The following is a 13,724-nucleotide window of genomic DNA, read 5'->3' on the forward strand; positions in this document are numbered from 1 at the left end:
GCACTCTCGGAGCTGACGAGTTAGAGTGTGAATATGGGAGTGAGGCTCTGTGCGTGCGTGATGGTGAGAACGGTGCCGCTCTTGTAATAAAAATGAATTATAATATTTCATGGTAAGGGAGAAGGGGAGGGGTGATGGGGCTTTCTCAAAACGCTTTCCCCCTCTCTCCAGAGTGCCAGACAGATAGAGTCGTGGAAGAAATGGGGTGACTGTGTTTGTGTGTGATTGTGCACGCTGGACATAGCCATGTGAGTTGGTTCATTCTTGGTCCCGTGCCCCTTCTGTTGGGTAAAACTTGGATCTGGCCCGAGGTGAGTAATACATTCATTTTGCAACTCTCTATGGAAAGTCAGAGCTGAGGATGCTGTGTGCGGTCTTGGGGCCTGGGATCGGGTCTTGCGGAAGCTCCGCGTTCCTTCGACCTTCCGCGTGGTGGCTTTGGGCACTAGCTGTGTGGGAAGGGCAACGTCAGTTTCTCCCAAGCAAAACCGGTCCTTCCAGAACTGAACGAAGCTCCTCTTGACTCCGTTACGTGCACTGGAGAGGCTGGAAGGAAGAGCTTTCCCTCCCGCAGCTTGTCCCCAGCGGGCGTCGCTGGCTCCCTCTCTCCAGGCTCAGAGATTCTGGAGAGGTTCCCCACCTCCCGCCCCATCCCGCTGTCCTTCCCGCGATTCTTGAGCTCTCGGCGTCCTGGTGCTTGTACTGCGCTGGGAGAGCGCACGCCAAGAGAGCGGTGATCTCCGATCTCTAAGAGATTAATTCTATTTAAGCTCTTTCGGCAGCTTGAACTTGTTGAACAAGAGCTTGCTAGCCTCTCCTCAGGGCGTGGGCCCAGCCAGAGGTCAGGGGTCACGCCTCCGGCCCTTAGCACCGTGTTCTGGGGTAAAGGAGCGGTGGCCAGCGCTAATTCCGACCTCCAGCCCCCAGCCCCCAGCCCCCGACCCCCACTTTCTCTGGACTGGGTGTCAACTTGGATCTTCAACTAGAATTTGTGCATGCAAGTGATTGCTTGAGTTCCTCAAGCCCACGGAGAACGCAGCAGATCTGCCGCCCCGGCGTCCCAGGGGGCGCAGGCTGTTAATTCGGGTCGGCGGCCTCAGCACGTGATCTCAACTTTCCGCAGCCATCTCGCTGGGGCCTGAAGCCCCACACCACGCACACCAGATCCCGCGTCCTCCTTACAATGCAGCCAGCAGGGCGCGAGGGCGCGGGCGACCGAGAAAGAACAAGAGGTGGATGACTATTTCCCAAGTTACCCTCGGTTTTTCGAATTGGAACAAGATTAGCGCATTGAGGGACAAAGTCATAGCCTAAGAGATTTTTTAGGTAACAAGTCGAGAAATCAACATTTTTTTACAGTCAAGTTGGGCAGACGCGTGCGCAATGAGCCCTGCATAGGACTAGGCAAACTCGAACTCCGCGCCCAGAAAGGAAAAGGATTTCCGGTAAGGGTTTGAGAAATAATTAAGATGCCAGGCTCTGTTTTGGAACCTCAGGTTCTGGTTCCCGCCAGAAATCCACTTGCTGCTGCCGCCGCCACCACTACCACCATCATGATGCGGAGGCGGAAGGGGGCGCTTGGTTAAGGACAAAGAACTTCAAGAGTCAAACTAATTTGTCTCGGGCAAAGATGAGAGCAGTGGGGAGACTAGACCCGCGTCCGTCTCTAGGGGAAAGTTTAGGTGTGTGTGGCCGGGAGGAGAGCTAGGAACTGCCTTGCGAGTGCGAGGGCTCAGAGATAGGATAACAATGCCTCTCCTGGGCTCCAAACTACCTCTTTCCCTATTCCCCAACATCCCTGCTACTGGATCACTTGTGGGCACCAACGCCTCTGAAAAACACTCCTGAGACGCACCAAATTGCCACAAAATCAAAATTGGAATGTTCTTTTTTTTCTCCTGACACCAGTTTCTAATCAAACCGGGTGTCAAGATGTCCACCGAACACGCGCGTGCGCGCGCGCGCGCGCGCGCACACACACACACACACACACACACACACACACACACACAATCTATCCCTGGCAAAAGGCACAAATGGGCACACACACCCGCAGCATATGCGTCCTGTGTTCTGAGCGCCCGGCTGTAATTATCCGGGCGCTTTGCATAATTCACAATGCAGTTCTGAAATCATCATGATGACTTTCTGGCATGATTGGTTCGATGGTAACGGCGGCAACGAGCTCCAGGGTAGGCGGGAGGGGCTGGGACCCGCTGGCCCACCAGGTCCCAGAGAAGCCTGGAGCCGAAGGTCCATCAATCTCTGCTCGCACCAAGATGCTGCAGGCACCAGGAAACTTGGCTCTAAACTGTGGAAAGGTGGGAGCTCTCCTGGGTGCAACTCAGAGAAGAAAGTCTCTGCAGGGCAAAAACTGTTTTTTAATTTTCCCTGGCATGGCCCCAGCACACTGCCTGATTCAGTAGGTGCTGCATAAATGCTGGGTGAAGGAGGTCAGCCAGTCACTGGCAGGTTTCCTGAGAGGCCACTAGAGGCACAGCAAGGTTAACCACAGGAAGCCAGGAGATGAGGAATCAGGCTCTGTCCCTAGCTGTGTAACTTTGGGCAAATGACTAGACCTCTTTTGGCTGCACATAGTGATTTGTAAAGAACTCTGGATGTGTTCAGCTTTAAGTTTCAAAGATTTTTCCTGTGAGACCACTAAGGGAAATGATTAATAAGTGGCAAGTGCCATCTATCTCAGAGATACCTTTTAAGAGAGAAAAGACTAAGTTACAAGGATAAGTTTATAGCTTTGCTGGAGGGGAAAACCACATCCCGGAAGTTGTGGGACCCTTCTGATCAGATCTAAACATAGCTCCTTACTTCCCCTCTAGACTCTTATGAGCATGGAGTTCTCAACCAAAATAAAAGCCTAAAATATGGGGAAGACACCTTATATTAAAGAATGTTTACATTTTGGTCCAGAAGATGAGAAATAAGACCAACAGCTGGCTCTGGGGACTCAGGAGGCTGCAGCAGGATGATCCAAAGTTTGAGGCTAGCCTCAGCAACTTAGTGAGACCACATCTTAAAATAAAAAATATAAAAGGGCTGGAGGTGTGACTCAGAGGTAGAGCACCCAGGATTCAATCCCCAATAGGGTAGTGGGGGGAGAAAAAGGGAAGAAGAAGACTGTGAGACGACCATGGTATCAAAGTGTTTTAGATTAGAGTAAAACACAGGAAACTCTAGGGAAATATACAAGGGCTCCTAAACCAGTGTGCAGTGGAGTGGCTGTCAGGGGCACCCAGAAAACTGACCTTGTGTTAGGGGACTCTGCTGCTTCTGAGAACTGTCTTGTGGTATGTAGCTCACTCTTTGGCTAAGGCCTCTTCCAGTCCATCTGAAAATGGAGGTAGAGGACGGTTACTGAGGTTGTGTAAGAGATGGGTAGAAAGCACCCTTCCAGTGATCAGACATCTGGGTTTGACTGCTATTTCTGCCATTCGCTGGCTTCTCTAAAAATAAAAAGCAGTGCCATTTTATCCACTTACCACACCCTGCTCCTAAATTGAAAGACCAGAGGAGAAAGGAAAGGCTTCCCCATCAACAAGCAGAACTGCTGATATGGATGTGGACCTCTAGACCATTCTGCCCCCAGAAGACTCATTCCTTTAAAATGCCCTTCATCTCTACCTACTAGCAGTTAAGAAATATTCAGACCCAGGAAACTGGAAAAGCCTACTGACTGAACTTGGCTGAGTTTTAATGTTCGGCTTTCAAAATATACTCTGACACAAGTTTTTATTTATTTGATTGTGTATACAAAGGAGAAGGTTCATGTTCACTGACTTCCAACTCATTCAACCTATGGCTTTTGCTTGACCAATGATTAGTGAGTGAGAGGTAGGTCATGGAGTAGAGTGTTTAGCATATAGTATGTGCTCAGTAAGGGCTTGTGGAGTGACAGAACGGAATAAAGTATTGCCAGCTGGCTTCTGATTCTGCTGTGCACTTCATTATAAGTTGTTTGGCTTTAGTCTAAGAAAATAAATATGGAGAACAATCCAGAAAAGAGATGCAGGTCTTCTAGACTCCAGTGGATGCTGAGTTGCAGAGTTTTTTCTTGACACACATTTCAACACTATGCACTGCACACACAGCAATGTGTTTTTAAGTACTGTCTGATACTTCCCACTAATGAGAAGAAGACCACTGCTAACAGCAACAGCAATAATACAATACCATATGTGAGAGGCTTTCCCCCTTAGCAAACAGCAAATCATGTTTCCACATTTAGTTACACCCTCATCTGGCAGAAGAAATTTAGTTCTGGGGTCAGACTGAGGATTAGAGGCTCACGGAGTTCCATTGCCCCTAGATATTATTCTTGTTCTAATAATAAGCAAACAGAAATACCTTCCTAACTTCATGTACCTGGCACACAGTGGTGCTTTACAAAGGTGGGATATATGAGTGAACCTGCCTGGTGGTACTCACAATGAAAGCTGAAGCTTGAAGGGGCTCACCTTTGCTTAGCCCCAGCATGGGATGGAAGGGAATAGGGACAGGTCCTCTGACTCCCCAAACCTTGGGAAGCAGTGCAGGTCATTTTTGGCTTTCTAACACAAAACAAAACAAAACAAAACAAAATAACTAAAGAAACAAGAAAGCATACTCCATTCTGGAAGAGATTGGCCACCCAGCCTTCTTCAGCCTCTTAATTTCCTGTGATTTTCAAAGTCTGAGTTGATTTCCATATAGACCAGAATATAGACCACATATAGACCACAGAGCACACAAATTAGAAAGGACCATAGTACTCATTAATTTAATCATTTTACAGATGAGGAAACTGAGACACTTTAAGACAAAACTTATCCTTGGTCACTCATCTAGAAATAGAGACCACCCCAGAACTCAGATCTCTTAATGCTGAGTCCAGCGCTCTTTGAAATACTCATTCCACTGCATTGAGCTACCTCTCATTTCCCAGAAAGGCTTCTAGAAGCTCCAATTAAGGCAATTTCATTCATTTACTAGTGAAGTAATCAGAATTAAGAACAGAGTTTTGTAATCTTGAAGCAATAGTTCAGCATCTCTACAACTTCAGCCTCTGCTTTTAGAGATTTTTCTTCAAATCCCTGTCAGTACTTAAAATTTGCTGTATCCCAAGGGATAGAAAGTCTGGGAGGTCTCTGTCTGTTTTGTATATGAATGCTGTGCTCCATGAGAGAAATACTTAAGAAACACTACTCACAGATGTTGAGAAAACGTCAATGATCATATTGAACAATTAATCACTGAATATGATCAGTGTGCATTGGCAATCTGGGCCTTTTAGATTTTAAAAACACTCCTCTCTTCCCCCCTATAGCAGGTTTAGGATTTGCTTTATCCAGATTAGTGTTTCAACACTATCAGAAGCGATTGTTATGTAAAACTGGGTAGCCTGGTTTAAATGTGGCTAACATATTTGAGAACAGGCTATGATTCTTTATTATGTGACTACGTATATGTATATCAGGACCACGTATTTGATCTCTGCCAATGCAAAAACATCATACATTCTAGTATGCTTTGTTTCCAATGGATCTAGTTCACACAGTACTCTGTTATCCTATTCTAGTAAGTAATTTCAGAATTCACATCACTTACAAAGATGCCGAGTGGCTATTTAGGGAAGTCTGTTTCAAAAAAAAAAAAAAAAAAAAAAAAAAATCCCTCCCAAACAAAACAAACCTCCCCCTCTTCTCTCCCTCCCCCAAACCCCACGTGCTTTGTGCAAGAAGGAGTCAACCAGTGGGATTCACAGGAGGTCCCCAAGTCAAATGCTGCAGCTGCGTTTTAAAAAAGGGTTGGATAAACTACAGCCGTTAATAACATCTGTATCTATGCAAGCTAAGATGATGATAGGGGTAATCAGATCTCATGCTTCAGGGCATAAGATGATTGCCTGCTGGGAAGAGAGGATTTGGCCTTTCAGGTATGAGTTCACAGCTCAGGGGCCAGGTTGCAGACATTGCTCCCCAGTCTCTAAAATTTCAGGTGTAACTATTTGAATATGGGGAAGATAAAAAAGGGATTTGAAGTCTAACATTTCTATCCAGTCAGCACATTAAATAATGAGATATTTGAAACACCCACCTGAACCATGTGCAACTATGCATATCTCTTTAAAGATACAAATATTTAGATGTCTTCTTTTTGAAGGTTGAGTTTCTTTGATATGTTTTGACCATCTTTTAGTGCCAAGCGGATGCTTAATAAATACTGAAAAACAACAATGAAAATAGTGGAGGTAATTCAACTTTAGTCCCTGCATTTATGATTAGCTATAATAATGTATAATTACTCAAGTATTCATAATTGCACACATTTGTATCCCTAGATATAAGTATTTCCTGTCGCATTAGCTAAATAATAATTGGAATTGCATATATGGGGTATACAAGGAATGTGTTCAATGTCTTGATCGCAAGAGTAATATTTATTAATTTGTTGTGGTGCTGGGGATTGAACCCAGGGCCTAGTGCATGCTAGGCAAGTTCTGTATCTCTAAGCTATATCCGGAGCATCTAAAGTAATTTTTAAAATTCAATATTTATCTGGAAGAGTGAGAAAGAAAGTCTGCAAAATAACCTTATCTTCGCTTTTGATTTTAAAATATGTTTAAACCCCAGGAGGGGTATACTTTACTATAGTTGCACAATTTAATCAATTTTGAAAACACTTGTGCACGTGTGAGTAGGGTTATGGAGCTCCATTTACTTAGATATGTAAACTATACTGAAGGTCAGACAGCAACAGACAGCTATCAGCATTGCAAAGACATGGATAATCTTTTCAAGTAGTGGATTTCTAGCGGAATGGTTAGAGTCCTTTGACATGAAACCCATTCTTACTATGGGCTTCATAACTATTACTAAACCATTCACTTCGATTACACACAGAGGAACTATTCTGGAAAATATGGCTGTTAAGTGCAATTTTTAAAATGATGCACATAAACAGCTTTTAAAGGGGGAAAACCCTGCAGCTGTTTGGCTGTAGACATGAGAAATTAATCAGAAGCCCAAAGCATCATAGTTAATAACCATTATTCTGTTGTCTGGGATGTTTGTTTAAATACTATTGACACTGTGTATGTATTGTCATCTTCTCTAAATTGTAGCTCTTAACCACTGAAATCTTGTTAAAGACCACCTAGGGTTTCCTCTGTATGATGCTGAAGAGTGTATTCACCTGATGGATAAACAAAACCCAGATTTTTTTTTTTTTTTTTGGTTTCAATTTTCCCCTCGTGTGCAACTAGCAGGAAAATTTCTGGATTGAAGGAAGAGATTGCTTGAGTACAGTAGAAATAGACACAGTGGAGTCCCAACCTTTGTATTTCTCTAGTGATAAAAAATGAACAAACCCATCAACTGATTAATACAATTCAGTTCTGCTTAAAATTCACAGATCTGTTTGGTATGAGACTGTATTTAAAAAGACTCATACTTGCCATTAAGTGTGAAGAAATCAGTAACTATTCTTTTCATCAACAGCGTGTTGGGTTTTTTTTCAACCCCATTTAAATTTTGCTTATTAAGTGAGGTCATTTGGGAGAAGAGTGGCTGTGGTGGGTGGAAAAACCGAATCTAACAGCCTGACTTCCAAGTCGAGAGCTCCAGATCATGGGCCATTCAGTACAAAGCGTTTTATATCTTGACTTATGAGGAGACAATAGCCGGTCTTACAAAGGCACCACCTGTGATTTAACACGGTTGACATCTTTGTTAAGGAGGAATGGAGGGCAGAACAGAGACAGCACGTGCACAGTCCGGAGCTTGTTACCGTGACCCACCTTCGAGGCCGCTGCACACGGTCACTGAGGCCTCGCTTACACTTCTAGAAGGGGAGGCGGGGAAAGGGAAAGGAAACCAAGGCCGTCCGCGCTCCTTGAGCCAAACCTGCCCCATTCGTCAGATGGGGAAAGTGGAGGTCAGGTCCGAGGAGCGCCTGGCTCAGCAGGTGCGCGCGTCCGCGGCGCGCGGGGCTGCGGGGCCGCGGGGCTGGGGGCGCAGAGGGCGGCGCGGCCGCGGGTGGGACGCCGAGTCCTGGTCTCGGGCCCAACCTTCAGGCCGGTGGCTTTTTGCTTCCTTCCCGAAGGTCGCTCCTGACAAATCTATCTATTTGGGGCAAATTGTCAGTGAGAAACTTCCGCTCGAACTGCCCTGGACAAAACCGGCTGTTTGAAAAGGGTAAATCCCGCGGCCCGGCGAGGCCGAACAATGGGCCGCTGGCGCTGCTGCGGCGGGGGCGGCCGGGCGGGCCGCACAAAGGGCGGATTAATTGGGGCCGCGGCTGAGCGATTCGCTCTAGCTCCACTCAGCCTGCGCCGCGGGGCGCCCCATTGACTGGGCCCCGAGCCCCACTTTTCACAAACTCCAAACAAAAGTCAATTTCTTTTTTATAAGGCGGAGGAGGGGGCCGCGGCCAAGATTCTCCACTTGCTCCTTGCCTCACTCTGGCTGCGGGGGCGGGAGCGGGGTGTCAAGGCCCTGGAGGGACCCCGGGGGAGCCCAGGAGTGGGAAGGGCGCGGGTGCCTGCGGGTTCCCGGTCCCCGCCTCCGCTGTCCCCTCCGGACGTGTGTCGCACCCTCCCGGCTGCACCCTACAGGTGGAAGTTGAGATCCCAGCCCGAGCTGCGTGGAGACAGGACCAAGGTGGGGACTGGGGCGCCAGGTTGGGAGAAGTACAGGCAGGTAGTTCGGGAAAGAGGGAAAACCCGGTCTCCTTGGTATTCTAGTCCTGGAGGTACGACCATTCATCGGATAGTTGCTGCATTGAGCAACTACTATGTCCCTGACTGGAGGGGAACAAGCGAGCTTAACTTCAACATACAGACAAGCAGGGAGGGCAGATTTAAAAATTAATCAGCAGGTGAGGGAGAGGGGTGACGGTCTGGGGAACACAAGAGAAGTCATCAACCTTCTGAAAATGGTGACATGGACTTGCCAGAGTAGCATATGGAAAAAGATGTCTGATTACTCTTTAGACACACTATACTTGGAGAAGTGTTAGTGCTTTAAAACAAACAAAAACAAATGACACCAGCTGTAGGATTAACATTGTCATCGGTCTAAACACCACATATGGAGGGCCTAGGAGGTCATCTCCTCGTTTCCCTCCTCTTAAAATTGGAGAATGAATACAAAGGGCTCTTCAACTGACACTGAGAGGAGAGGGAAATTCCTTTAACAATAAAAATCGACTCATTCCGCAGCAGAGGAACCTCTTCTATAAACTGGATTTGGCAGTAGTTACATCCAAGACACCCCAGTCTTTGTGATCAGTGCAAAACCCACGTTCTTCTGTGAGGAATAGTTCCCAAAGGGAATGAACTTGGAGGAGAGGGACGATGTGCTGGAGTAAGGGTGGTCACCTGTTGGGTGGTGGGCTTAAGCCAAGCGCTGACTGAAGAGGTTCCAAGGTATTTATTCCAGGTGTTGGCTTGGAGGTGGGTGGGGTTGGATCCCGAGGCACTAGTATGCTCTATAACTGGCAAAGTGACTTTGTAAGAGTGTTGAAGTCTTCAACAGCCAGCCTTTTCATGTGGAGTCTCTGCAAAGGCATCTGGCTAGTGTGTTGGCATCCCTCTGGGCGGCACAGTGAGAGGGGAGATCTGGTGCCAGGTACTGAATTTGTGGCAGGCACAGTCATGGGTGAAGCCAATGTTCAAGGGACAGATTGAAACTCTGCTGGAGGCAGAGACCTAGACATTGGTAGTGGGGAAGCAACAGCAGCCGACAGACCTGCTGGCAGAATCCAACCTGGGCTCCTTTTCAACCACATTTTAAAGCTGTCAGTTTAAGACAATCTTCTCTGGGCCAAACTGTGAACCCTTCCAGATTTTTGTTGAATCAGAGGCTGTGAAAATCAAGGACAAATATTTATCTAAAGATGTCACAACTTTGAATTTCAATAATAACTTATCTGCTGATCTCTGATGGAAATCTAGAACAGCTGTTGCTCTATTGTGTATTTTGAATTCCCAAAAGATAAATTTGGGAATCAACATTTTTCTTCACCCATTCTCAGTATGCTTTCTTTTAGTTTATTGATGCCTTTGCAAGTTCAAATCAAATAAATAACAAGAATGTTAGCTTATTATGAAAGTTATTAATGCCTGCCAAAAACTAATATAGTATTTGACCTTTATTGGCAAGTGTGATAATGCTGAGCATGTCCATTCTAGCAAAAGTTGGGTGAGGGTGTACAGACTGGGATATCACATTATTAGGAAGAAAACAAAAAACAAAACAAAAAAAAAAATAAAAAATAAAAAAAACAAGCAAGAATGAGTCAGACTGAGGAAACTTCCAATCTGAAAGAATGTATAGGTTTAGTCAGAATTGATGACAGTCTTTATTGTCTATTAATAGAAAGCTTATAACCATAGCTTCTAAGAACACCCAGTACAGTTGCTTATTATTTCTACTTAACAGATGAAGGTGGAGGATGCTGGGTAATTTTGGTAGAGTCCATCCATGGACAGGGTGAGTGACATGCTGGTATTAGGCCTTTCTATCTCTCCCTGGTTAACCTTCAAGACTTGAATTACTGACTTTGAAAAAAACAATTATTTTGGAGTCCTTAGTGGAGACATCATTAGAGAAAAGACACTCCTAGATGTCTGATTAAAATTAAATTTCAATTTTTTCTCCTCTTATACTTGTAGCCTGAGTAAACCCTGCTGGAAAGGGACCTTGAGAGTCTTGGTACCTTGAGACTTAGATTGCCAGAAAAGTGCAGAAATCTAACATCTGATGATGGCAGAGCAGGGGCAAATTCAGTACTAGATATAGAATGTGATAGTCACAAGCTAAAAAGCAGGATCACTCAATTCTCAGAGTTCTATTATATTGAAATCAATAAGGGAATGGAGATTTCAAATGCCTTTTCCTCCCAGAGGGAAAGCAGAAGAGTCAGAGGCTGAGCCTTAGTGTGTTAGCCAGCTTCCCAGAAATAACACATTGAATGTTTGATTGTGAAATGTATCATACTTCTAAAATACTGAGCAGATCTGTACAATTAAAATAATGAAATCAAATGAATGTCCATATTAAAAAATAGAATTTTAGTGTCCACAAGGAGACCCTGGTGTGACCTTTTAGATGGCACTGCCTCTCCCCACCAACATACACTAGAGATAACCACCACTTGGAATTACTTATTTGCTTGCTTTCCTTATAATTTTACTTCTCATATATGTATTCTTTAAATAGTGTGAATTTTTGCTTTTTAAAAAATTAGTTCTTTTTTCTTTGTAGGGGTGGGGGTGGTACCAGGGATTAAACTCAGTGACACTCGACCACTGAGCCACATCCCCAGCCCTATTTTGTATTTGATTTAGAGACAGGGTCTCCCTGAGTTGCTTAGTGCCTTGCTCTGGCTGAGGCTGGCTTTGAACTCTCGTTTCTCCTGCCTCAGCCTCCTGAGCCGCTGGGATTACAGGTGTGTGCCACCATGCCTGGCTCTTTTTTCCCCCTAACATGTTTAATTTCAGTTTTAAATTAACTGTGGTACACTCACACAATGTGGCATCTTTCCACACTGTGGACTGTGCCACAGTGATTGATCTTTCCTTTCTCAATTATGAATGATACTGCTATGAGCATCTCGTGTGCATGCCTCCTGGGGCCTTTATTAACACTCAGATTTACTAGACACCTTCAAAATGTTACCCTAAATGGTTGTCAGTTGTGTTTCATTGTGTCACTCTGGAGCTTGAACTCAGGGCCTCTCTTATGCCAAGTATGTGCTCTACCACCGAACTCTACTGCCAGCTGGTCAACACTTGGAATTGACTGATTTTTAAATTTTTATTTTGTTATTCAGATAGGAAAAAAATCTATTTGTGGTTTTAATTTGCATTTCTCTGACTCCTAATAGAGTTGAGCATTTTATGAAATACCTGTGAGTTTTGCCCATCTTCTCATGGGGTTGTTTTCTTTCTCATTTTGATTCATAGGTGCTTAAAAATATTTTGGATACTAATCCTTTGTGTCAATTATATGTATGGCAGATACCTCTCCTCTTCATTTTATTTGTTTATTTTTACGTGGTGCTAAGGACTAGACCCAGTGCCTCACACCTGCTAGGCCAGCACTCTGCCCCTGAGCTCCAGCTCCAGCCCTCTCCTCCTCTTCACTTAATGCCTGTCTTTTCACTCTCCTTCCAATGTTGTCTCTTTTTCTTTTTTCTTTTGACAGGGTTTTCAAATGTCATCCTCAACCCTTTTTGGCACTGGGATGAAACCTAGAGGCGCTTTGCCACAAAGCTACATTCCCAGCCTTTTTACTTTGAGACAGGGTCTCACTAAGTTGCTGAGGCTGTCCTTGAACTTGTGAACCTACCGTCTCAGCCTCTGGAGTAGCTGGGATTATAGGTGTGTGCCACCACGTCCAGCTCAAATGTCTTCTGATGAACCAAGATCTTAATGTGGTAGAATTTATTGACATTTTACTTGATGAGTTGATATTTTTGTGTCTTGTTTAGAAACTCTTACCACTATGAGGTTGTAACAATATTCTCCTAAACTGTTTTCTAAGTTTTATAGTTTTACTTTTCACATCTAAGTCTTTAATCCCACTAGATTGACTTTTGTGTATGGTATGAGTGGGGTTCCAGTTTTAATTTTTCAAATAAATTCTCCTAGTATATTTTTTTCTGATTGAATTTTTTCTGCTTATCTCTAGATGTGTAGAATTAAGCCTCTGCACATGCATTGTTTTATTTCCAGGTTCTCTGTCGTATTCCAAAGGTCCTTTTGCCTGTCTTTCTGCCAGTAGCCCATTGTCTTACTCTAGCTTTTATATCTAAGTCTTGCTATCTAGGAGGGTGGTTAGCCTTGCCTCTTTATTTTTCTTATGGAGACTTGGTTAGTTTTGAACTTTTACTGTTACATTTAAATTTTAGACTTAACTTGTCAAGTTCCATGAAAAATATTGTTGGGATTTTTACTGGATTTGAATTTAGTCACTATGGGGATGATTGACATCTTTGGGCTATTGAAGCTTCCTACTAACAATTTGCTCTTTCTCCATTTTCTTAAGCCTTTCTCTGATGTTTTTTCCGTATCGTATGATTTTTCTCTATAAATGTGGTACATGACTTTTATTAGATTGACAACTGGAATTATTATATATTTTTGCTAGTATAGTGTCATTCTTTTAAAAATTATATTTTCTTGTTGGTGTTTTTTCTTTAGGAAATGTATATTGATTGAAAAACTCTACCTGCAGTTTCTTTTGGGTTTTCTATGTGGTCAATAGCATCATGTGCAAATAGGACAGTTTTGTATCTTTATTGTTAATTTTTTATGTTTTTTCTTTATTTTCTTTTCTTTTTCTTTTTTGGTTGGTTTGGAACTGGAAATTGAACCGAGGGGTACTCCAATTCCAGCCCTTTTTATTTTTTATTGTGAGACAGGGTCTCTTTAAGTCACTTAGGGTCTCACTAAGTTGCTGAGGCTGGCCTTGAACTTGCATCAGCCTCCTAAGTCTCTGTGATTACAGGCATGCACCACTATGCTGACTTTCTTGTTTGTCTTTTAACCTTTAGTTTATTTTCCATTCTTGTCATTATATACAGTTAAGGTCTTTGAATATATCATTGAATAGCAGTCACAATGGCACTAACTGCATTTTTTTTGACATTCAAGGGAAGTATATGATTTTTGGGTGCTTATCAGTATAAAATTTGTATACCTTGTTAGTGAATCAGGTGGCATT

Source organism: Sciurus vulgaris (assembly GCF_902686455.1).
Source record: "Sciurus vulgaris genome assembly, chromosome: 7".
NCBI lineage: Eukaryota > Metazoa > Chordata > Mammalia > Rodentia > Sciuridae > Sciurus > Sciurus vulgaris.